At 36.3% G+C, this 27,045-nt stretch overlaps 1 long non-coding RNA gene across 1 annotated transcript; it reads left to right on the top strand.

Moving 5' to 3' along the window:
* Positions 1–602: 602 nt before the first annotated feature.
* On the top strand, positions 603–25,808 carry LOC143695898 (uncharacterized). Its single transcript, XR_013185356.1, has 3 exons — positions 603–731; positions 18,650–18,978; positions 25,262–25,808. It is a non-coding gene; the product is annotated as an uncharacterized LOC143695898 (long non-coding RNA).
* The last annotated feature ends 1,237 nt before the right edge of the window (positions 25,809–27,045 follow it).

The following is a 27,045-nucleotide window of genomic DNA, read 5'->3' as shown; positions in this document are numbered from 1 at the left end:
CAAACAAACAAACAAAACCAGCCCACATTAAAACCAGGGAATAGTTAAGGTTGAAGGGAACTTTGGAAATTGCCTGGTGTAACATCCTGCTCAGGGTGTATATAACTTCAAGGTTAGCTCATGTTACTTCTCATGTTCTTCATATTTCTTGATTATATATACAGTTTATATGCATAGTGTTTTACATATATATATATTGTTTATCACACAGGTCTGTTCCAGAAAGACATAAGAATGCAGCCATACATTTCTAATGTACATGCATATATTGACACACCTATCAAACCATGGTGCATGAAACTATAAAATATAATTTAATATAATATAAATAAATTATTGGTTTACTCAGACTGTGAAAAATGATTACAATAATCCTGGATGTTACTGCTTTGACTAAGACTTTTCAGCTTATTTAGGCAATTTCCCTGCTCATTTCATGGCCTGAGGTCAATGTCCTTTACCTCAAAGGATTTACAAAATGTAGGGAATTGCATTTAATTACTTGTGTGTTATTTTTTCCTAATGCTTTCTGAGATTCATCAGTTAGTAATGATATTTCTCTTGTATTCTGTTTACTAATTTTTTATTTTAACTTTTTTTCAGTTCCAGGTTGACATCTGCCTTGCTGCTAGAACCTGTTGCTTGTAAAACTAGAACACAAGATATCTTGTTTTTCTCTGTTTTTTTTTGGCTTTGGAATGTCTGATCTTCCTCTGCTTTTTTGTCTTAAGGTAAACACTTTTCTGATTTAATTTAATTTCTCTATTATATTTAATTATTCACTTGTCTCAGTTTTAATCCCCTTTTTACAGATAGACTGAAATTTGTGTTCTCCTGAAGTGGTCAGGATGTGGTGTCTCTGCCACAAACATATTCGGAAGGATTCCTAGGAAAAGATAAAATTTGCTCAGGAGTAGGAGAGAAAGAAATGGCAATATATTTGCAGTGATTCTAGATGAGGTATGCTCGCGTCTCTTCATGTACTTCCAGTAGAGAGAATTTCTGTTGATGTTCCAATAGAAAGAGAAAGTGTTGTTCCAAGCATGCCATTCAAAGACAGATGTTTCTCCTTCAGTAAAAGGGGTCTGGTGGCCCTCTGTGACAGCAATGATATAAAAATGCTATTTATTTGATTTTTAATGAAAGCATCAAGTACCTATTTCACATCCACTCAAAAAGAAGAGCTGTCGTACTTTTTCTGTCCTGTGTATTCACAAGGAAATACAACTGCATTGTTCTGAGGTCTGACTCTGCACTTTTGCCTAATCAGAGCAATTTTCCTGCTTGTCATGCATAACATTACTACAGCTCCAAGCAATTAATTGGATAGTTCTGTACTAAGATATCCACAAACTGAAGACTTGTGGAGCATAATAGATGAGCTGTCTGCATCAGAACTGCAGCCCTAAAGATGACAACCTGCAACGTCCAGCAAAATTTCTTTCTTGAATGGCAGTCCTTATTGCTGACATATATTTGATGTATGCTAAGCATATCCATTGCATGTCAGTTTACAGACCTTTAATTCTGCAGACTTTTCAAATTTGTTTTGAAATTCTCAGTACGAGTTTTAGGATAAAGCCTGATAGACTGAGATACTTCACAGCTCTGCTTGAGGATTACAACCTCATTATAAACCTCATTTTGTAAAAAAGTGGAGTCTGGGTGCCTTTGACAAAGTTTTCTTGACTTATCATGAAACATGTTATGCACTGACTGGCTGTCATTCTCAGCTTGAAGGAGCTGATTTTGTTTAAAGCACAACTTAATGGTTTTGGTAGGGAGAGGTAACAGATAGCTCAGAGGTAATGATGAAGAATGTGATATAAAATTATCCAGAGTTTAAGGTTTAATATATCTAATAGCTAACAGTTTCAATGTAAGAAGCTTTTGGCAAAAATCTTTGTCTAAAGATTTCTACAGCTACTGAATAGAAAATGGTCTATCACTGTGGTACCTGCTTGTATACTATTGGCCTTTGAATCGTGGACAGGAATGAAAACATGACAAAAAATAAGAGCAACTGAACCAAGAAAACTCAGTTGGTGTGTAATCTTATTCCAAAGTGCCAAAACCAAGTGTGGGGCATACTTAACCAGGATAAAAAAATTACTAATCCAGATTGGGCACAATTGTTGTTATTTGAATAATCTTTTTTATTAAAACTTCTCCTTTGAAAGCCAGCTAGCCTTATAAAACCTTGATGAAAATACACATTCTGGAGATGAAAAAGAAGTGTCCTGCCTAACTTGGAGATCAGGGAAGGCCAAAATTACAGGTCTGTTCATATGCATTACTTCTTAGTCTTTAATTAAGTTTGATTATGCAGATTAAGATTCTGTACTTCCATTATAATGAGTAGTAACTTTCTCTGTCTTCTCTCATGAGTTACATAAAATGGGTAAAAAGGATGGAATACCTGTAACTTTCCAATGAGTATTATGAGATCTGCTTTCAGATTTAGGTATCCCTGTATGATGGATTGCATTCATGTTCTCCCACTAACATTTTTAGGTCATAATATCACATATTTTTTATCATAAACAATTTCTATGATAACAGTTATAGTTTTCTTAATTAATACTGCCATCTCATAGTATCTTTTAAATTTAGTAGTTATTTCAACTTCAATAGTTAAATAGCCATGAATTTGGATGCCTATACTATGACTTCTTTAATTCTTAGAACTGTGGAGTGTTATACACTTGCTCAGTACCGTGAGCTTTTATCCACATGCTTCGCATAATCGATTCAAATCATGTTCAGGACAGACTACAGCAATTTAAGGAGCAACATGAACTTGGAGTTGTTACCTCACTACTTTATACCCTTTTGTCCAGACTGGTCATGGCTGTTCCAGGATAAATGGGATTGGGCTGTGGCCAAGTAGATGCTGACAGTGTAGAAAAGAATTTAGCTGGACTGCTGAAGTCCTGACCAGAGAACTTAGAGCTTGCCAACATCCTCCTGTAATTTCTGAGTCAGGTAATATCCTTTCCATAACAGACATTTAGGAACAAAAAATCTTTTGAAACTCTTGATTGAGGGCAGCAATTATGACATTAAGTAAAGTTTCTCTCAGCAATTAACAAATTGAGTGGTTTTGGTAGTTCCAGGCTTTACAGTCATGTTTTTAAGAATTATAATGGTGTTTGCTGTCATCCAGGAGGAGCAAAAATGAGAAAGTGTTAAGAAAAATTGTTTTTTCTTTGTTTTGTTAATTAAATGTATCAAACGACAACAACAAAAAAGCTTAAAACTGAAAAAACAACAAAGAACACATAAAATAATAAATGTTGAGGATGAAACCTGTCTTGGAATCAAATAGAAGAAAAGCTGCAAATCTTACGTGCAAGGACATATATTTATTGGGGGAAAGATGTGGGCAATCTGATTATTTGGGGGGATTTTCTGGCATGAACTTTAAGGGAAAAGCTAAAAAGGGAGAAGCTCCACCTTGTCAGGCTTCAGTAGTACAATGATAAGCAGCTTTGTTGCCATTACTGTAAAAGTATGTAGCTAAAGTGCAGTTAATAGTAAAGACAAAGCTTTCCATGTCTGTATTAAATTGAAAAACTAGTGCTTTTTTGAGGGCGTGACCTTCCCCTTGCTGGTGTCACCTAATCTTTTGCCTTTGCACACTGTCATAAACTACATTTTTCTCCTTCTGCTTTGCCCTGGCAGTATTTGTCATCCATAATTTTTTTATACCCCTACTTCACAGGAATAGGGGTTCAGTCAATCTGCTATATTTACTTGTGCACATTGTCCTCGTCCAGTCACTCTCTAGCACCTGACACTTTGCTTTTGCCCTTCCCCTTCCCCGTCTCTCTTTTGTAAAGGACTGAATTGTGTTTTATACCCTAATCCTTTCAAAATGCTGCGTACCTTTCTAAATGACGGCAACCTTCTGACAAGGCAAGAAGATGAGAAAGGTGGAAGCCATATCACAGCCAAACCTGCTATGTTTGCTGTGACAACAGGGGAGGAACACATTGACTTTCTCCATTTAGGTCTGAAAGCACCTCTGCTGTGTTTCTGACAGAGAGGGAGAGAAGGTGGGGACCCGAACTGCTGGTCCTCTTCTGTGCTGCCACTCAGCCAAGCCCTCGTCACTCTCCCTCCCTCCCCTTCCTTCCCCTCTGTCTCTTCTGTCTTTGTAACAGCTGAAGAAAGGGTAAAATAGAGAAGGTTTTTCTGAGGATTATGCAATTCATACCAAAATAGGAGAATTACACTTTCCTGACTGAAAAAGCAGTGAGACTAAGAGAAGCTAATTTGTGTCTATGTGTGTCTCAGACACTGTGTTCCTGGATTCCAGCCTGGATCAGTTGTTATTTTAGTCCTGAATTCACTTTAAAGAAAATGAAGCTTTTTTTTTTTTTTGCCTAGTAAGGTCCTCATTTACATGAACCTGTCAAGTGTTATGACATTTAATGTTAAATAATGCCACTTTCATTATTTTACTATGGGTCTACTGCACTCTGGAAGAACCACTGGTATGAAACATAAATGTTTCTGATGGTACTGTCATAACCAGGGACACGGGAAGAAACTCAGCTAAGAAGCCTGTTACGGGAACCACCAGAAGGGCAGACACTTTGCTGTCTCTGTCACTCCCTTCTTATGGGGCAATACTCCAACCATTTGAACTTGCATTGTAATAATGTTCTCTAACTCAAAATCATACTGTTATCAACAGTGGTAACTACAGAAAATAAAGCTTAAGCTGAAGTGCTCAGCTACTCTATAGATGTTATTGCTAGAGGAGCAGGAGACCAGGTTCAAGACTAAAAGGCAAATCATAATCTCAAGGATTTTATTCAACCTGCAAAGTGACAAAGGGGAAATTTGAGTGTAAGTTTTTGATGCCAGAACTTAAATAATATGAAAAATGAAATATATGAAGTACATGCAAACCTGTATGCTGACAAATTTAGGTACAGTTTTACTACTGTTATCATAAGATTTTTAAAAAGTCTTCTTACACTGTGTTACTTTTTTTCTGCATTGTTGAGTCTGAAACTTTTGGTGCTGAAATACATCAGGAGGTAGCAACATATCATGTTCATTCTGAAAAGTAATGCATATGCAATAGGTTGTGAATTAAAAACCCTGACAGCTTTCTTGTGATGGATAAGTAATTTAATCTGTTTCATCTTACAGAAAGAGATGAGACAGGAGGATTATTGGCAAACTTTTTTTTTCTCTTCTTATTTCTTTATTCACTCTAGTATGTGTACTAAACCATAAGAGAGAGACTGTCCTCATAAAATTCCAGCTCAGGTTTGAAATCCAGGTGTCCTGAATAAGCATAAAATTTTGTGTGCTCCCTTCTAAGGAAAAAGTTCAAAAGACTTAGAGGTTTTGTGTAATTGGGATAAGCAACAAGATTTCATGCTTATCCAAATAGTACCAAACCTCTCAGTCTTTGAACTTTTCCTTAGAAGGGAGCACTAGTTATAGAGATGGGAAGAGGGATTCAAGGAAAAAGAAAGTATAGGGAAAAGAGAAAGGGTAGCTATGTGTGTCTCTGTTTGTCTCTGTGTGAATATGGGAGTGTCTTTTGCAGTGGTAAGGCAGATTTACTTTGAAGGCAGCAGAAAAGAAAAAGATAATGAAAGTATTGCATGTACAGTTCAGTGTTGTGTACAGAATTAAACTTTTAGGTCCAGCCTTTGGAAGGAGCTAAACTTGTATTGCAGCACATGCATATTCTTGGTAAGTTTATCAAAGTGTTCGAAAATCAGTCCATATATATCACAATAGACTGAGATCCAGCTTCAGATTCTGCTATAAAAGTAGATATGAACATTACAAGGTGATAACCTAATTTTCTTCCTTGCATCGAAAACAACAAAGTACTGGTAAAAAGTGCTGGTAAAAATAACTGCAGCTAAGAATCGCTTGGCCTTTAGTGTATTTCTCACAAATGCAGATCATTTCAATGAAATACAGGCTTGATGACTGTTAATCAGAACAGAATTTATAACAACATTGTTATATGCTCATGTTTACAGTGTCTGTAGCAATAATTTCAACACAGGATGTAACAAGAAATAATAAAGTAATAGAGTCAAAATTACTCTTAAAAGGCAAACATATATCAGAATGAACCATTGCTGCTTTTCGCAGCTCTTTATTACTTTGCCAGTCAAACTGGAAGGTCTAATGGAAACTGTATCTTCTATGGGCTGAATGAGAATAATGAATGTAACTCAGAAATCCGAAACTATAATTTAACTGAATACTCATTTAACTGACTTGAAAAGTCTTTTCCCAAGAAGTATTTGTTCACAACTACCCCTATTAATGCCATTCATTAGTGCTATGGTTTAGTACCATCCATTAGGTATTCACTGAGTATCTAATTCTGATTTCCTTTATTTGAATAACAAGGTTTGTATTGAATTCAGTGGCGAAAAACTTGGGTACCTTTAATATTCAAAACAGCTTTATAACATTTTTTTGAGGATATATAAAAGGTGTGCTAGGTGTTGTCAAATATAAATCTATGTCAAACCAGAGAATTCTTAAATTAAAACTCACAAATATAAACTTAAATCTAGAGAAGCTCACAGATTCATATGACATTGTAAATTACCATCATAGGAAAAAGCCTCTGGCTTCAAGCTGCTTTAAAGCATGGATACTCTAAGTTTTTTTGTGTTGCTAGGGTGAAATAATTTAATTGACTATATTTGCCTGTCTTGTACTTAGTGATTTTAAAATGCTAAAGTTTATGAGTTGAAACCTACTGAAATTTAAGAGTTTACTATACATATGTTAGACTAACTGTGCCATTGACTCAGTAAATTAGCCTAGGTAACATAACTTCAGTTGTCTTGAGCATTGCAGGATCAAAGTGTGCCTGAGAAACTCAATTGCAAACAACCTTTGGGAGGCTGTGTTTAGGCTGGTTCTGGTGCTAGATAGTGCAATGTATACTTGCAATTTTCTTCAGTAATGAGTGCATCTGCAGGAGAAATACACTCTTATACATGGATTTTTGAAGGCGTTTAAGGTATTTAGACATCCAAATGTTATTAGAATTCAATCAGGTTTGGATTCGTATCTGCTAAAGGATTTAAGTTTTTTTTTTCTAAATACCTGCAACTTAGGTGGCCATTGTTGGTCAGCCAAAGTATCATTCTTTTTTGCATTCATGATGGTGGGTTATGAAAATCTGAATGAGAAGTCAATCAGAGTATCACGTAAGCTTCATATGAAGTCTCAATTTATGTTCCAACTTCTCAGAAAGAAGCAGGAAAAATTTCATCCTTTTTCTGACTACTTGGCATTGTTATAAGTATTATTACAAATCTTCAAATAATCTAGAAATTGAATATCATGTGACATCTTGCTTTGCTTTCAAAATTTCAGCAATTTCTGAAAGTGAGAGAATTGTTATGAACAATCCCTCCTGGAATCTTGCATTTTTACCCAGTGGGTCTTGTCACAAAATTTATGTCTTTTGTAGTGGACCATGGTGTGAACTTGCTGTAAATTCTCTCTAATTTGGAAGGCTCTCCACCACTAAGGGTGGACTGAGGACTAGAAAGTCCTTGATTCAATTGACTGAGTCAAGTCAGTTGACCAAAAATACTGAAGGGTTCTTCTTCAGTGCACTGATTTGAGGTTTGATTCATTTGCCTAAAAAAGGCCTCTCTTGTCATTGCAGACAAGCTAAGGTATCCCAACCTGCTTTTTGCTGCCATCACAGAAAGATTTAACTTTCCCGTAGGACCTGTGTCATATCTGCCTTACAAACATCCCAAATAGCCCAAACAGCTCTAGATGCCTGTGTTTAGACATCTGATTTGAGACATCTGTCTCCACTGACAGAAGTTTATATGCCCATTCACTAAAGATAGACTGCTACATTTAAACCAACAAAGGAATCACACCCAAAATGTCATGGCAATGAGTGTTTACTTCAGCTGTTTAATGGTTAATGAATGTCTGAAACAGATAATCAACAAAGTCACTGACTTCCAAAATAAGTGACATATTGAATTTATACATGAAAAAATCTTCTAATGTAAATAAAGAAAGGTCTTGGTAAATAAGTCAAAAATGTCAGCCCTGTTGAACCAAGGCTCAGACATCACTGACTCAAATTCTGTACTGCTTCACAACTCACAAAATAACATCAACAAGAATCTGCAAATACTTTATATATATAAAAAAGCTTACCTTTTGGGTTATTCTTTCACTTAAGTGCTGAAATTTTGAGAGTTATTACAGGATTTGGGGTAAAATTAATTCATGGATTTATCTGTTTCTTGAATCCCATTTTTTTCTTAATAAAATTGTTCTTATTTAGATGATCTTGATAGAGGGTCAAAATTCTTGACCACGTGCAGTTGGTCTTGCTTCAATTCACTTAAATAGTGCAACTATACAGTAAATAACTGCACTTAGGAGTGAGAGGGAATCATACCAGGTATTTCACCTTCTCTTTATTGTTCCTCCCAAACTGTACTGGGTGAAGACAAACCTTTCAGCTGAAAGAAGTTAAGTATGTTGCTTCACAATTTTCTTTGTCATACAGTTCAGTGACATTTCTAGTTGCTATATGTTGTTTGATATAGTAAGAGGAACCAGGCAAACCTGAGGCTGTTCTAGATACTGTGGAATAAATGTAATTCCCTATCTAAATAAGGCATGACCTTAGAACAGAAAATAAGATAAATAATGGCAAGAAGGATACCACAGAATACTACCACTTGGTGGTAGTATTTGCGGGTCATTCCATCTCCTCGATGAAAAAGCCTTATTTTCTTTTGTTTTGTTTTTCAGGAATGATTAGCTGAAGGGAAAGAACTAGAGTGATAAAGGAGGCAGGAGGTGGAGTAGGTTAGAAGAGAAGAGGGAAGGGATCTTTTATATAATTTTCCTCCAGGCTACTTGGCAATCTTTGGTTTAGGGTTTTTTTTTTTCAAATTCGTTCTAAAGAGTAAGGTATTTTGCAGGAGTTTTCTTGTTTCATAACAGTATCAGGGAACTTTGAATGTCTCTCTCCGCCATCTTGCCATTGAATCCTCATACTTCCTTGTAGTTGTTTGTGGGAGCATCAAAGAAATGGCTGCAGCAATGCTTTTACTTTTCTCCATAGTGCTTCTGCCAGAAATCATCTGGGTTTCTTCCTATGTTGTTTTGGAATGGAGTGTGCAAGTGGGACAAAAGCTATTAGCTGTAACAGTCCAGTAGTCTATTTTACTAATATTTTACTTAGTGTATCTTAGTCTCCCCTTTTTTTTTCTTCAAAAGCTTGAAGACTCTGTGAGATAGAACCTCTCTGTGTTTCAGTATTGGGCTTCCCTCTTACAAGACAGTGCTTGCATGGAGCGCTGCTGTGAGACATCTGCTGTGGTACAGATAAGGTGTTAAAACAACATCTCTGTAGGTATTTCCACTCAGCCAGGAGTACTGTACTTTCATGGTTAATTTGCACATCTTCTAAATAAGAATGCCACATCAAATTGCGCTGTCCTGCTGAAAATGTATTCCCATAGGAGTAGCAGCTCCTTGCATTACTTCTAACAATGGACAATTATTTAATTTATTTTCCCACTTTGGTGGGGTTTACAGACAACCATGTCAGTCACAACATATTCAGAAGAAAAAGTCAAAAGGAGGATGATAATGTATAAGAAGGGTAAATTTATAGTCAGAGTAGGTTATTTGTGAGTTTACACAAGTCTAGTCTGCTGAGAAACAGAAATTTGTTTCTTTGTTACTAAGATATGCTGGATACTGCCATACTTTTGTTTCACTTGTATTTCATCCATTTTTCGCTCTGTATGTGTGAGAAAACTTACAGTGACCTGATAAATAAAATAAAGATGCGTTGATCTCCTATAATTGCTTGTCTTCTGTGAATGTTCCAAATCTTCGGTTTGGTTTTTTTCCTTCAGTGAAATTATGCTGAATTGTAATGTGTTTTGCTGAGATGAGGCTGTATTATATGTACTGGCAGAAGGGGTAGTATCTGCCTGTATCAGAATAATATACAAGATGGAAGGTTATGTTCAAATGAACCTACATAACTGTCTAACTGTATTAACATTCTCCTTCAGCCACATTGTGAATTGTTCTAATGAGAAATGCAAACATTATTTTAAATCATATGTAAAATATATTACAAGTTATCATTGTTATCCAGATTAATACTTTCTACTGTATTAAATAAGCTCAGCCATATTCCAGGCAAGTCAATGCTTATATATCCTATGAAATGGACTGAGTCCTTCTCCTCTTGTTCTAAGTGCAGTAGACATAGCAAGAAGCTAAACCATTTTCTAGCTTTTGCAGGTTGGTAGTAGCTCCTAAAGATTTGCAAAACATAAAGGAAGGGACATCTGGGCCTTGAAGTTGCTAGCACCCAGAAAGTCATGGGAGTTTCAGATGAGTAAGTGGTTGTGAAGAGATTTGCAAAGTTTGCAAGAGCTTGCAAGAATTTACACTTTTAATAACCTCTATTTTTTTCTTGTTCATTTGATTATTTTTATTACTTTTCCAATCTCCTGGCTCCCAAGTATGAAACTGATTAGTGACCTGGCCTTACAAGTTTATGCCCTGAAGACAGCATTTCCAGTAACACAGATCTTCTAGTAGTTTCTAGCAAGGCTTACTGATAACTTTATTTTAATTTTAATGAAGTCTAAAGCCACAAATCCAAAATTCTTTGCTTCGGTATTATTTTAGATCTGAATCTCCTTGAGTTTTTTTTTCCTTTGCTGTCATTGGCAGATGAGCTAATATCCCTTCGAAGCAAGCAAAGCACATAATTACTCACATGAAAAGCAAGCTCTTTGGGAGAATTCTCAGCTAAACCCACCCCTTAGAGGAAGATAGGAAGGGACTGGCAATTAGATAAGCTGCACTTCAGACATGAACAAACACATTTATCAGATAATTAGTAGATGCTTTTCTGTGTATTTCTGGCACCAAGATCCAAAAGCAGTGCTAAGGCAGGTAAGCTCATCTGCTGAGAAAAGCCCTGTGGCTGCAACAGACTGCAAACTTGAGAGGGAGAAATGTCCTGTATTGTATTACTTGCATGCTTCAGACACCCAGTGTTCTTTGTTGTGTCTTCAGCCAGTGTCATCTATTCTTCTCCCATAAACTGAAAGGCAAGAACAGTCACATACAAAGAGCAGCCCCCTTCTCTCACAGGGGAGAAAGCTCACCTTAAAAAACCTGAGTGAGGTATTTTGGGCTGAGCGAGGTGAGGCAGCAGAGATGCTGAGCAAAATTATCCAGAAATAAATTCTTCAAATTTCTTCTTGGAAATGGGAACTGGGTGCACAAACAAGAAAGCTCACCAGTTTTATTATGGCAGAAGCTAGTGGATCAGTGAATTTGCTACTGAGCTGGATGGCTCCAGTGTGTAGTGATCTCTGGAGGCCCATAGATTTCTCTCTGGACTACAGGGGGCCTTTAGAAGCAAGTCCTGTAATGCTTGTTTAAGGACAGGGGACAGCTAGTTTGTTCCTAATGATGGGAATGTTCTCACAGAGTAAATAATGCAAGAGATGTTGTGTACTCTTTACCAATAATTAAAAGTATAAATTATACTGCAAAGTCCTTGCAATTTCTGTGTTCATACAGGTACAGAGATTTACATATAGATGTGCATTTATCTATATATAAAGATTATATATGAGAAGTCCTAGTCTCCTATTTTCATAAATTAGAGAATGATCCTTTTTATGATCAAAAATGCTAAAGTATTGCACTAATAAGTGACAGAATGATATGATGTTTTCATTCAATAAATAAAGCAGTCTAGCCTAGTCAATATTATTATGATTAATTTTCTTTTTCAAAATGCTAGTGGTTTGTCAAGGAACTAGTGATATGTCAAGGAACAAGTTTATGAACAACTTTAAATAGCATATGGAAATGTTCTACCCACAGTGAGTTATATGCTTGTAAAAATGTATTAAAAACATTTCTCAATGATCAAAATAATAAACCACAATCTTCTGAAATTTTTAACGTAGTCTCCAGTGTTACTGGCTTTTTACCTCTGAACCTCTCTGGCATATATATGTGTAAACATGCAGATTATACAATATATGGAATACATGATTACCTATTAGCATACAGGTCTAAGGTGTTTTTTGACATATGAAATTAAATGCATTTTTTTCCATAAGTACAGGTACAATACTTTAAAAAATATTCCAATAATAAATTTAATAATTATTTAAAATATTTTTATTCTAATTCAGAATAAACTCTGTGCTTAAAGGGTAAGCATTTCAAAAATTATGGTGATAACTTTTTCCCAACTAGTTCTATGATATACACTCAACATACCTATGTATAGTGTATTGTGATAGATAGGACTATGTCATATATTAATCTGCAAATCTTCATCCAAAATGCTATAGAAAAATATTTATTTATTCAACAAGATTTTCGAGTATCTCAGCATGTCTGATTTTAATCTTCTCTCATATGAAAATTGCCAATCACAGGTTGCACAAAAATGAAGGATGGTTGTAATTTTGGCACTGCTGCCAAGAATAATTTCCTCCAGAAAGCAACTTTCAAAAGTCTTTGTTTCATAAGTTGGGCATTAAATGAAACTTTGTAGTTCTGAAGCATTAGAATCTATTCCATGTGTGCTGTTGTGGTTTCAACAGCTGTATAGGAAACACAATAGAACTATTTTGCTCACAGGGAAGTTAAATTCATTAATGTTTGTGAGACATTCTGAGAGCCACACACAGAACCTGGTATCTAAGTGTGCATGTATGAAAGCAATGACTATTACTCTAGTTGTGTGGCTAATAATATAACATAAAACTGCTTTACTCAGACCAATCAAAGAAATAAGGATTATCTAGAATGTTATGGAAAGTTTAATGGTGTTGGGAGAGACCCATTAACTTATTTTATGTGTTTATAAAGCAGTTTTCGTGCATCATTTCTTTATTCTGAATTTTTATTTTCATTTTGGAAGTGAGATCACAAGAATTTATAAAATACCTACATCTATATCTCTATTCAGAGTGGTGTTTGTTTAATGTAAAGTTAGCTATCTGAAAGCTAGACACCTAAATGCACCAGTCATTTATATTTTCTCTATAATCAGCAGAGAGAAACATGCATCTCCTGAGGGCAGTTCTTCATTGGTATACATCAAAACTAGGTGGGATGATACACCCTCTGGAGATGTCTATCTGCATCCATTAACCCTAGAGGGAGCCTATTTTAGATTAGCTTTATCTATCTAGAAGTTGAAGATCTAAGAGAGCTAAGAACTGCTCCACTAATGAAAGATGCTGCCAACCCCACCAATAATTAAAAATAAAAAAGAGGGAATGAGACCCTAACCCTACTAAAATCAGTGACTCCACAAACTTCAGCAAGCCCAGCACTTCTGCTGCCAGGTTCAAGTCTGTTTATGGGTGTGCAAAATACCCAACTTCAATCTAGTCTTTTTCCCCCTTGTATAAAGGCTGTGATTGTACAAAGGTATTTACCATCACAGCAAGCTTCTGCAGCTGCAACATGCTAATTCTAGGAAGAGCTATAATCTATGTAATGTTTGACTTTCCTAAAGTGAGTGTTTACTTACTGCATTTAATTCTTTGGTTATACAGTTCAAGCAAATTCCTTAATATTTCATGCCTCTGTTCAGGTATTTAAAATACTGATATTATTTCAAATGAAGGCAAGAGTAGAAACAAGAGGTAAATAGGGATTACTTCAGCTATCTTTAGGCAGAGACTGGGCTTGAGTAGAAGATGGCACCTGCTCTGCTGCAGTAAAAAAAATTAATGTTACCACCCTATGAAAAAAAGTATGAAAAAAATTATTTGTTCCTTATCTTAAAGCTGACAAATTTAGTTGTGCCTGGGCTACTGAGGAACTTTGGGCAGGTCCACAGGCCCATGGAAACTGCTTTGCATTCTAAAAATCTATATCTGTGAAGGGTGTTGGTGAGCAGGAGCAGACAGTCTTGACTGACTTATGGATGTCACAGACAATGGTTGGACAAACAGCAGGACTGACTTCTACAGTAGTGGCTTCTCTATCTGATTTCTAGAGAAATATTTATGCCTTTACACATTTAGCCAGCGTAGATCACTTCTTATATTAACAGATATCTCTAAAATGGGAAATATTCTTAAAACACAGTAAATAGCAATGTTGGATGAAACATTAATTAATTAATTAGATAATAATTAGAAGTTTAGAGATTAAATTCAGAGATGTTATTGAGCAGGCAGTGAATACCAACCTCAAGAAAAAATTGCCACAGGAAGAGGTACTCCCACTATTTCCAAAGAAAGAAATTATCCAGTAATGTGCACTGATTTGATAGTTCATTAGCTATGCAATAGGTATCAAGATATGTACAGTTTTGAACACACACAAATGCAGACTTCTTCTATTTCCATGCTATTCTCTCAAACAGAAATAAAAGAACAATAAAAAGCCAGTAATAAGGTCTTAGTTTTGCAGCCTGACCCCACTGTTGGTTCCTGGCTCCTCATTCCCTTTCTTCAGCTGCAGGATGACTCATTAAAAATCTTTGGAAAATGCATCTATTATTCTCTTAAACATCAATTATTCAGTATAAATTTATCAGTCAGTTAGTCAGTCAATGCATCCTTTAATCAGTGTTTTAGAAGTTTCTTGAACCAGCTGCTTTTGTGAGTTTTTGAGTGGAGAGCAATGTGTCAGAGCAACCAGGCAAGCCTTGATGAAACTGTAGGTAGCTACTCATAAAAGGTATTCATGTATTTATGACACAAGCATCTAGTCCTATAACAGCAAGTACTGGTTGCCCTGACAAGTTCTGTGTATCCTAAAGCAAGCTGAAGTTCATAACCACTTTGTATATTTTAGATTTGTACTTCCTAAAGCCATAAAAACTCTTACTGTCTTAATGTGACAAATGCATTAAGAATAAACTTAGTGCCTAAAAGGAAATACAGAGCAGGCATACAGTTATTGCAATTTCTATGGGAACTTTATTATGTAGGAAAAACTCACTTTTTAGTAGTTGCAGCTGCTAGGAAATCTCAGTAGCAGGGGGCTCATATAGTGTTTTTTGAGCTGATTAGCCCCATTTTTTATCATAGTGGATTTTGTCTTGTCTTTAAGCAATACCAATGATAACTCTCAATTTTGCTTGTGGTGTTTACTTTCCATCCTCCTCCTAAACTGGATGCTCTGAGAAATCCAGGGTAGTTGTGAGAGTCCTTTTTTGCTTCTTTTGTGTGGACCTTGCGAGGCTCTTTAACAGCCTGTGCTCCTCAGCCGCAGATTGCACGGGGTCAGGAAGGTCAGGATGATTTGCGAGCTCTTCCTTGTGTGACAAGTTAGTTTTAGCCGCAAATACACTCAAATACAGCATTACGCCTTGATGGCTTTCCAAAGTTGTCCTGCCCCCACACCCTGAAGAAGATGGATTGCTCATGATCTGTGTGTAAGATGCCGCTGCTGTAGTCTGTCTTTAGCTCCAGCTCACATATCTCACCTCTGGGCAGCAGCACTGTGTAATTGATGTTCAGTATGCCTCAAGGGGTTAAAAGATTAATGCACCGCAGAGGTATCCTGTAAGCTGCAGTTTTGAGGAGATAGACTCCAATCCGCAGTATTAGGTTTCATTAGGAGGTTAAAAAAGAAGTTGCACCAGAATGTGTATTAGGCCAGCAACTGTAAATAGTTGAATGGAATCATGCCATACCTTTCTGAAGTACTTTGTTGTTTGGGTGTGTGATTTCACCATAATAACCACTGAGTGGGATCATATTTGATAACATTTTCTTCAATAAGGTGAATGAATAAATATACAATTGATTGTATGAATCAATATACAGCAATTGTTATTATTTTAAGAATTTCAAAACTATTTATGTAATTGAAAGAATTTATAAACCTGACTGAATCCTGAAGCCTTGATTTCCTTGCTTGGGTTATAGTGACTTATAGGAAGACTTATGACTTCAGTAAGAAGTTGCAAATGTCCAGAGCAGAAAAAAATCAGCTCCACGAGCATATATACTTGTATACACACACATATATAAAAATATGTACATATCCTCTTGCCCTCATGTCTATTTTTTCCTCTGGAAATGATTAGCTCTGCGAACATTCTGTCAAGGACACTCATAATAGGCAGATAAAGTGTTATTGCAGTGATTGTATGGAGAGCTGAGTAACATTAAACTTTGAATGTGAATGGATTTTTTCCCAGTAACAAGCTTAGATTTCATATCTGATTCATGCTTAACAATAGCAGTATAAGGCAAAAGAGAAAAAAAACCCTTTTATGTATATTCTGTTTAAATTAAGTGTTCTACTTTTTAAATTAGATGTGTAGAAGTTATTTCACTGAAGCTCGAAATTAGGTTCATTGAAAGTATTTGGCCATTAGCATAAATATCATAGAGGATGATACAAAAAAACCCGTTAAGAAATGGCATGACCTGAATAAGCCATTAATATTAAAGCTGCAGTTTGGCAGATATTTAAACAATAGTGAACATCACCCTTCTGGCCTGTTTCACTGGAGAAGTCTTCAATAGAAAAAGTGGTTTTGGTTTCATCTGAGTCCAGACTCCGTTCTATTTGTATATGTGGTTGTACCCAGTGAAATGTGCTCAGCATTCTCAGGGAGGTTCAAAAGTCTCATTTAAAATAGGTGTCCCTGGCCTCCAGCCCAAAAAATTGAAGCAAAGAGTGTGTCACATGCTGGATTAATTCCAACTGATTAGTTCCCAGATTGTCCAAAAACTCCATCCAACTCTGCTTCTGCTACTGATCTGCAGGCATAGTTCTCATTTATGTCAATGTTTGTTCAGGTTGTAGGCTATTAAATGCTTATACAATCCAAGAATTTGGGGAAAATTTATCAGTTTGAACTGCAACGAGTTCCTGATTCCTTTAACTATTTTCTAAAACCAAACAGAGCTGGTACAAAAATGAGCAATTCTCCTGTGCATGAGAAAAATGAAGATAAAAATTAGCATTTATAAGATACCATGTTTGTAGTGAATCACTGGGGATGCTTTTTTCCCTGTTTTTTCTATGACTGTGGGATGAGAAGACCACATTTCACTGTTCTTGAAATGCCTTGAAAGTCTTGTTTAAAAATTCTTCTCAATGAGTGAATAAAATGCAAGAGCTTAGAGAAATGGAACAAAAACCTTAGGAAAAAAGTAATTTGGTTGAAAACAGAAGCAAAGAACAGAAAATGTGGAAAAGTATGGAGACTGCAGTGTATAAAAGAGACACTTAGAGAAATAAAATCCCCAGCATACTGTGACATATGCAGCACTTACCATATCTATTTTTGCTGAAATTTTCCTAACTGATAGAAGTTTCTATGTATCTAGAATGTATTTATTTTTGTGAATGTGTAAGTTAATCACAGAAATATTCTGGTTTGGAGGTTAGAGAGAGATTTTTTTTTGCCCATATAAGGATGATGGCACACCTCAAGTGGACTCAGCTTTCACATCTGAGCTATGACAAAAGGGTTTTCAAGCCTCCAGATGTCATGAAGTTCACAAGTCTTCAAACATCACATGGTTCGACCCTGTCAAAACCAAGATGTGCTGCTTTGTGGAAATGAGGCAGCAATCATGTAACAAAGTTGCTGGAAACAATGGTGATTACACAGTAAATTAATTAGGCAATTATCAGGAGATGAAGTGCCAGTGGTAATGTGAATCGCATCACCACTACAATGCCAAGGGATGTTGCAATTGGAGTTGACTGGTGTGAGCATTAAAAAGGCACCAGAATGAAAGAGTCTGAGAGGACAAACTGTGGATCTACCACAAAGAGGTTAGAATCACAGCATGAGGACAAAGGGCAAACCTCTGTGAAAGCACAAGTATTTGCCAATCTTGTCACACCATTTGCAAAACATATTTTAAAGGCATCATTTGGTTTGAATGACAGGCTACAAACAACGCAGACAATGCAAAGTCAACCTTGGTATTATTGGTTAGTGCCTGACTTTTACAAATTATTTTATTTATTTATTTTAGTTTAGTTTAGTTTAGTTTGGTTTGGTTTTTTCACTTAAATTTTATTTGCTCTTATTCTAAGAATACATCCTAACTTGCACATACAATTGTACATTCATGTGACATCACCAAAGGGATTAAAAACATAGACCTTAATTGGTTTAAAGAAACTAAATTTTCTTCACAGTTTAGCTTGAATGAGATGTTTGAGAAACCCTTAACAGACCCCTTGTTCATAAGGCCCTAGTGCTGAAACAAATAGATCATAATTCTGTAAGTCCTAGAAGCACACAAAGCTTTCACAAAAAACCTAGAAAACAATAAAAATTCAGTATACAAAGTATCAAGTTCATAGTACAGCCTGAACCCTTTTGCTGCAATTGCCACATGTTTTGCACAAATTCAGCTGTACTTTGGAATGAAATGAGATAATCAGAATTATAGTATCTGCTTCCCTTATCTTTGGTCTATTTAAATTTATATGGCAAATTCTCAAGGGCTGTTTATTCCTATGGGTAGTGCCCAATTTCACCTGGGACCTGTAGGCATGTTTACAAACAAGAAGTAATTACAGTGAAATAAAAATATATTGTTATAAATTTCAAATTTAATCTGTTGGGTATTTTGGGGTGATTTTACAGGAGAGACTTCTGAGAACTGGCAAACATTTCACATCCATCGCTGCAGTACAGGGGGAAGAGAGTTGGTTTTTGAAGAAAGCATCACTCTGGAGGCTCTGGGAATTGGAGGAGCTCTCAGATCTGCAGCTGAGGGCTGAATGAGTGCAGAAGGAGCTGGAAGAGATGAAAGGGAGTTCAACATGGGCAGCAAGACAGCCCAAGGACGGAAAACATCATCGTGTCTTTTAGCAACATCTGGGAATAGTGGGAAATGCTCAAGGAAGTTGGAGAGTATTAGGAAGTTCTAGCTGAGAAGGAAGAGGCACGACAGAATAAAAATTCCCTCTAAGGTGAGGAGAGCATAGCAGGCTGTTTATTCTTAGACCAGAGGTGAATACAGCAGTACTGCTGTTGCTGATCCCTTTGGCATCAAAATGTTACAGTAGCAATGGAGCAAAACTACTTGTCAGGCTAGAAACAAAGCAGAGGACACAACAAGGTCTTTCATTCCTGTCTCTAGAGTCACCACCAAGGAAAACTATTTTGTTAATATTTTATTGTTATTAGTCATAAGTGCAGCAAGGGAGCTATTACAAGTGAAACACTAGAACAGACTGAGCTGACAGTAAGCTGAAACACGCCTAGGGCAACCAACTTCTTTTTTTAGTGTTGTGACTTTCTAGCTTCTGCTTGTGATGCATAATGTGTCAAAAGAATCCCTAAATTCCTTTAATGATTACTAAGGTTACTCAACAAATGATCTGAAAAAAGTGCAATTTTGGGATGACTATTTGAAAATCACTATTTTTTTTTTTTTGTTAAAACACCCATGTTAACCTGTCCTTTCAGATCTGTAAGTCAGCTACTGCCTATACTTTTCTAATTGAGGCTGAGCTTCCAGCAAGAAGGGTGCCTGTATTTGAAAAACTCAGTCCTGTGAGTTTTTCTCTGATTGTCAGTAAATCTCTTTCCCCACCATTACTCATTTTATGTCCTATTACAAGGTGAGTAAACATCAGATTCTGACTCCAAATGAGGAAAGAGTGGTTCTGAGAACTGTCCAGTTTAGGCATTGGTGGAAAGTTGTGTAGGTAACTGTCCTTACTTCATAGAGAAAGGCTGAGAGAGTTGTGGTTGCTCGACCTGGAGAAAAGAAGGCTCAGGAAAGACCTGATTGTGGTCTTTCATTACTTAAAGGGGCTTAGAAGAGAGAAGCAGACAAGCTATGTAGTAAGGCCTGTAGCAAAAGGAGAAGGGGTATTGGTTTTAAACTGAAAATGGTGGATTTAGATTTGACATAATGAAGAGTTTCTTTACTGTGAGGGCAATGGAACACTGGAGCAAGTTGCTTGGAGACATGGATGCCCCATCCGTGTGAATGTTCAAGGCCAGATTGGATGGGGCTTTGAGCAACCTGGTCTTGTGAAAGGTGTCCCTGGCCATGGCAGGAGGGTTGGAACCAGGTGACCTATACAGGTCACTTCCAACCCAGTCTGTTCTACGATTCTGTGATAAGCATTTATGAATTAAACAGGTTTGGGAATGCTAATCTGAGATACATCCTGGTGACTGAAGGCCAGGGATCTGAAGCCAAGAGCAATTAAAAAGTTTTTCCAGGCTTTGTCTGAGTTTGTTGTCAGCTTTAGGCCATGTGTCTACATGAGCTGTAAACTTTCAGTTTTCCTATGCTGTTACTTTAATTTTTAGATCCTTGAGTTGGTTCTAAGTGGAGTTACATGCACTAAAACATTTTTGGAAACAAAGAGCTCCTGCATTTCATCTGATAAAGGACTTCAGAAATCTCTATTTTCCAGTTATGCTGCCTAACCTCATAAAATATAGTCTTTCTCTCCTTACAGAGATTGCCTTGCTAATTTCTCTTGATGATACATAATTTTAAACCAATTACATAAATTCCTTATAAAGACTTATTTAACATTAACTTTATATACTTATCTTTTTTTTGCTGTTGTGAGGAAAGCAAGGGACAGACAACAGCTCCTCCACTCTTCTGGTGTTACTGTACGTATAGGAAGGAGTTGCACTTGCTTTCCAAATAATTTTGGGACGTGTAGCTTGCATACTTCACTGCAGTTACTCCTCTCTTCTGAATGTTGTGCCTTGAAGGGAGGAGCAGGCTAACATTCGGGATATATGACTTTTAAAAATTAATAAGCAGCACAGATGAAGTTTGCTTGATTAGGGTGGTATGTTTTTTTTTTTGGATTTGGAGGAGCTGCTGTTCTCAGTTTAAGCCATCAGTATAAGCTTTTAAGAGAGAATAGATATGCTCCTGTGTTTTCACTGCTGTGAATATTATCACACAGTAGGGCTCTTATGAGGACTAAAAAGGACTTTTCTGTGCAGAGTGAATATTGCTTTCTGCATCTGACAGCACCATGATTGCAGAAAAGATTAAATTGTTCTCCAGAGACTGAAGACATTTGATAAAGCATTTACACACATTACGTCAAATAATGAGGTATTTTCATAAAATGAAATAAGGAAATCATTATTTGTTAATTTAAGAAATGATCAAAAGTAGAAAAATGAAAGGTGTATTAGGCTTATTTTTGTATAATTTTTCAAAGGGAATTAGCAAATAAATTTATGTTGTTGTTTTTCTGATTTAATTTTTATGAAAACCATTTTCAAATTATGAAAAATACAAAGTCTAAATCGCTCATATCTAAGAAGAAACTGCTGATGAAAATTTCTTCCAAGTGAGCTAGTTTTCACTCATTTGTTCTGGTCACCCAAAGGTACAGAAAAATTCATAGTTTTAGAAAATACTGAATTTTTATTGACCAGTTGAGTCAGAAAAGGGAGCAGGACAGAAATCTTCAGTGAATGAAGTCATATTGGCGCAGGAATCTTAAATCCATTCCATGTGATTCAGCATGGAAACAGGTATGGGCAGCTGCTTTATTCTCACCAGTGCTCTTGCTGTGTTAGTAGACACTCACAAATGAGTCAACAAATTAGTCAGTGTTTACCATTTAAAAACATATTGCTCATCGCTTCTGTTTTAGGAAAGGTTTGGTTACATTTAATCCATCTAATCTCTTGATTGTACAGAATTATTCTGAGGCACGTTACCTTCCTCCCCACTGAACTCAGACAACATGACACTATCTTGTTTTTCCTCTAATCAGGAGCTAATGGGGACTACACAAACTGCTCCCTTCACTCTACCCCATTCTTCTCCACCTCCCTCTGAGGCAATCAAACTGTGTAATCATTAGAGAGACTAATCGAGACAGCAGGATTAAGATCCAGAAGCTCACTGTAAGCCTCCACTGAATAGTTATCTCTAAATAGGCCAAGAATAGAAGCGTAAGTCAGAAGTTCTCTAAGAAAATCATAGATCTAGTGGGAAAGAAGGACGTAAAGTTAGTTTTTGCTGATTGCATGAGGCTGTGTGGGAGGCTTCAGCTACAGTACAGACAGCAGGTGCATTTCCTTTTTTAAAGGACATACACATGCTCTTTTTAAAAATCTGTCATAATTTATATTTGATAGTTGGTGGCCCTCACCTGTTTCATAGCATTCATTGCTATGTAAGAATTCTTTTTGTATGCGCATACAGGGATGATCTTGAAGTCAGCTTTCATGTATGTGAGTGCTTATTCAGCAGAAGATGTCTCAGAACCTGAAGTGTAAATTGTTATTAGAAATATTCAACAGCTTTGTGACATGTAAGGTGTAATGTATATGGAGCATAACTTGGGAAGAAAAGGAGAATGAGCTCCTAGTTCTCTGTGTGTTTGAGAGTGTATCCATGTAGGACTGCTCCTCTTCATAAAAATAATCTTTAAGCATAAAGAGATGAGCTGTGCAAAAGAACTGAAGAAATAAAAGGAGAAAAAAAAGCATCCACAGAGACTGGGGGGAAATAGCTTTCAGCTGTTCATTGGTAAAGATATTAGAACTAAATAACAGTCTGGATTGTCAGAAAATCCTTATAAGCTAGTTTATTTACTTACTTTTAAGAGAAAACACGTTTATATTTGGCAGCGCTTCTAAAACTAAAAAAAATATGCAGCAATCTTTAAAGGAAGAGAAACTAAAGATATAATGTTGATCTTGATTTTTTATTTTAATAGTCCATATTTTCATGCATATACATTTATATACAAGTAGTTAATGCTCAAGAGGGGGAGGAAAGGCATGGCAGGTATATGTGTCAGTTTGTGTAGAGAATGTGAGTGTAGGTTCCCTGAATGAAAAATTAATTGACTGTGTACTGCAGTTGGTAATGGACAATGCTAAATGTACTGCCCAGCTGCCAATTAGAAAGCAGACTTGTTTGGTTTTCTTTACAGTAATTAAGTGGTGATTTGTTTAAAAAACCTCTCATGGTAAATAAAAAATTTTCTAATTTAGTGATAGGGTCTTTATTTCTTGATAGTGTTAGATATTTTGCTGTGCACATTTGTGTCACAGATAATTTGCCAATGTACTATTTTTTGCCAATATACTCATTTCAATATATCTGTTAAAGAAATAAGAAAAGGAAAGAGTGCCTGGGCTGTTAGGAAAGTACAGAGTTACTATACTAACATGCATAGACACGAGAGAGTATTATAGGCTCTGCTGAGCATTCCTCAGAGGTGTTAATGACTTTAAGCCTGTCAAGAATGTCTCCAGCTTGTACAGCAAAGACAATTCAACAGTTTAATAAAAAGGTGTAACATTTCCTACAGGTGAGCTCAAGTGATCAAAGGCTATAATGGAGCTTTTGTTACTTCATTCAAAGAATGCATTCTGGAGTTTAACCTTTGCTTTTGATATAATGTCATCTTTGAATGCTAACAGCCTTTTCTAGGAAGGATTAAGTTGTTTGAAGTGTTTTTCGGTCTTTATTTAGGACCTGGCTTTGAAAACTAAAGAAAGTGTGGAGTAACGTGCTATAAATTATGGAAAGGCTTCAAACAGTAATATCTAGAAGAATGAAATTCATAAAATAGAAGGTCAGGACTGGACAGTTGAATTTGGCCAACTAGGTTTAAGTTCAACATGGATGTCTGGAGTTTATTCATAAAAGAAGACCCTTTTGGCTCAGAATATTTGTGAAATGTCACCAACAGGTCTGTGTTTGTGGATATGGTACTTGCATTTCCATCCTGGAAGTGGATAAACAATCAGCAGTACATAACAATAGCAAAGCTGAAACTGTATAAGCCCGGTATCTGCTCTAGCTGTCTGAAGGACATTTCTGTTCTTGAGGCGGAGATATAATATTTTCTCCTAAACCCTCACAAGGTTTCACCTGAGCATTTTTGTTATTATTACCAAGCCTCTGACTGGCTGCTGATGGCCTAAGCAAAAACGTATTTGCTTTTGGGCTGGCAAGGATTGGTGACTTTTGCCACCTTGTTTTAGTCCTACTTCAAATGCCTGTTAAGAGTCTATAGTCACACATTTAGCATTCCTGCAGATGCAAAGGTAGAAGCCATACCATCACTGGATCCTTCCGGTGTTCCTAATAAGCACTCCCACCTCCTATTTCCCCTCCTGAAAATACACCCAGCAAGCAGAACACCTAATTTCCATAAGCTGTCATGATACAGGGAATAGCAGAGATACTGAAAAATAATATGAGGCATGACTTTTAAATAAATTCAGATATGATGCTGTCTAAGATTAAGCAAAATATATAGAAAAAATGAACAGAAGTGACAGCAGGAAAGTCATGCTGGTGTTTTATTTCTGAGTAACAAAACCAGATAGACAAGGCTGATTAATTCTAGTAGTTATTACCAATTAATTGATTGTTTTGGCCCTGAAATGCTAATATATCTCCATCCTCTGGCATAAGGCAGTTCAGGTTGTCTTTAGAAGCGTCTGCCTTGACAAAGAAACCAGTAAATTAGTGAGCGTTGCAGAACAGTTTTACGCAAGGATGTAAGCTGTGGGGAAATTCAGAAATTCCACATTTTGAAGCAACAATTTGGGCTTGAGGTAGGCAGTAATATTTCCAAATTACTGGAGCATGTTGTACTTTCAAAGTCTGAAATAGAAGGCCATGGAAATAGGAAGGGAATTGGTGCCTTTCAAAAAAACACCCCCTTGCCTGATGTTTGTTTCTCCACCCCTCCTCCCCACTGTGACTTTCCAACACTACAGAACAGATGTGGGTCCTAGGAAAACAACTTCAAGAGACTTGTTTCAGATTGCCAGAAACAACAGCATTGTGGCATGTTTTAAAGTTTAGGGTGAGGTTCGCTCTCTCAGTTCGTTGCCTTCATGTCAGTTTTTCTACGAAGTTGGCACTGGCACTTCAGTTCAAACTAGTAATGCTGTGGTTGTGCATCAATTCCTGTCCATTGCCACAGCTCCAAAGTGTTTCATAAATAAGCAGTGGAATTTATTTGTGCCTTTGAAGTTTTTGCACACAAATGGAACACAGATATTAGACTTTATTCAGCACTGCAGTCTTGTGAGGGTGTAGGCAGCTGGGTCAGAACAATGCAAAAGCCTGCTGAGGCACTGCCATGGCTGGAAGGTGCAGCACAGAGATGTTATGAGTGAAGGTCACAAGTAAAATGCAATCCTGTTCAGATAACAGAAACCTTCAAAAATGTGGCTTTTCATCTGTGTCCTCATTTCTTACACATCTTCTTTTTCCAGCCCCTTGGGAAAGTCTATCTTTCCTCATGGTAAGGATGATCTTTGAGGAAGGCCTTCAGACTCTGGGCTCCATCAGAAACTGCAGACTAAAAACAAGTGTCAGGAGAACTGGAAGAGAGAAAAGAAAGCAGTCATCTTACTGGTGCTAGAATTACAAGGCTGCTCAGTAACATGCATTTCATCTCTTGGGCTGACACTGAAGACAGAATAGGTGAAGGGATCTAAAAGAATGATTTTGTGCATCCAAGTGTTCTAAGTTTCTTACCCTGTTTTCTCAGAGTGACAACATGAAACCTTCTGCCTTGGCCTGCCTTAAATCAGAACATTTCCATCTGTGTTTTATGAATTATTTTTAATGAATGCCACCAGAAGAAACAATCTAAGAGTAAAATGTGGCTTTATTTCAGGGAGCTGGAAATTTTGACACAATGGACATATTATAAATGAATATAGTCATTATATATACTATTTAAAGCATGTATATGTACCTGTAGAAGAATATAAGTAATTCAGAAATCTGTTTATCTGTTCAATAAACTTTTAGGCAGCAAACTTTGTGGGGATTTTGTGGATATTTATTTTTTCTTTGTAATGCATTTAATTTTTTGTTTCAATTCTGTTATTTCATTCCTCTATCATTTAGATTGAAAATGGCCCTCCTCTGTTTTGATATTGAGTATGAATATTGGACTCACTGACTCAGACAAGACCAGTAGAATTTGTAGAGAGAGGAAAAAGTTATACATTTAAGGAAAATAGTCCCCATTTTAAGTTATGGGCATATGTAGACAGATATATAACACGTGAAATACATTTGTAGTATCTCTGTCCACAGATTCATATACTTTTCATAATAGATGAGAAGCATGAGGAAAAATCCTATCTCTCCTGAAGACAGAGGTTGTAGGACATCACTGTAAAGACTTCTCCAAATCTCTTTTGTCAACATCAGATGGATTATTTGCCAGTGCAGATACACTGAATACAGAAAAACAAGCACAATACATATATAAACACATGCAAAAGGTCATGTGGTCCATGGGAAGGAATCCCACTTCTTCAGTTCTTAAAAAGTCTAAAACACTTTGATTTATAAGGCCTAAGCCAGTGTATTATTGTATACCTTTCAGGATGTTAATTTTTTATGTCCCAAATACATCTTGCACAAAACATGTTGGACAACTTATCCAAAAGTACCCAGTTGAAATTCTTGGTCTTTGAAGAAGTAAAGTACAGTGTGCTCATTCTAGACACCACTTCATTTCCATTTCCGTAACTATTAGAGAAAATAGACTTGTACAGGATTAGAAATAAATTAACATTTTTGTCGCTGTTAGCAACGATTCCAGTTTTTGGATAGCACATGCTAACGTATGAGTTTGAGGACTGCATATTAAAATTTGTTTGTTTTCTCCTGGTAATACTGACAAATCCATATAAATACTGCTCACATGAAAGAAATTTTGCCTCACAACTTTCAGGAATTATATTGTTTTAAATTGAGACATTATTAACCAGTATATGCAGTGATTCATTTTTATGAGCTCTGGGTGTCTTTCATCATCAATATAATTTTTTCCCCATTTTATTAAGAGTGGTCATTCTTTTTTTTTTATGAGAAGAGGCTGCTGATCCTATGAAACTATTTGAAGGAATAAAACAAAGACATATCTTGAGTGAATGTGTTCTTTATTTTATGTATAAATCCATGCTATAATTTTAGTTATAGAAGCATCCATGAATACTAAGCAGTGTTCACTTCTTTATATCTTTACTCATCAAGA

The sequence above is a fragment of the Agelaius phoeniceus genome, chromosome 1 (assembly GCF_051311805.1).
Source record: "Agelaius phoeniceus isolate bAgePho1 chromosome 1, bAgePho1.hap1, whole genome shotgun sequence".
NCBI lineage: Eukaryota > Metazoa > Chordata > Aves > Passeriformes > Icteridae > Agelaius > Agelaius phoeniceus.
The sequence above is the reverse complement of the archived record's forward strand: the minus strand, read 5'-3'. Positions and strand labels throughout refer to the sequence as shown.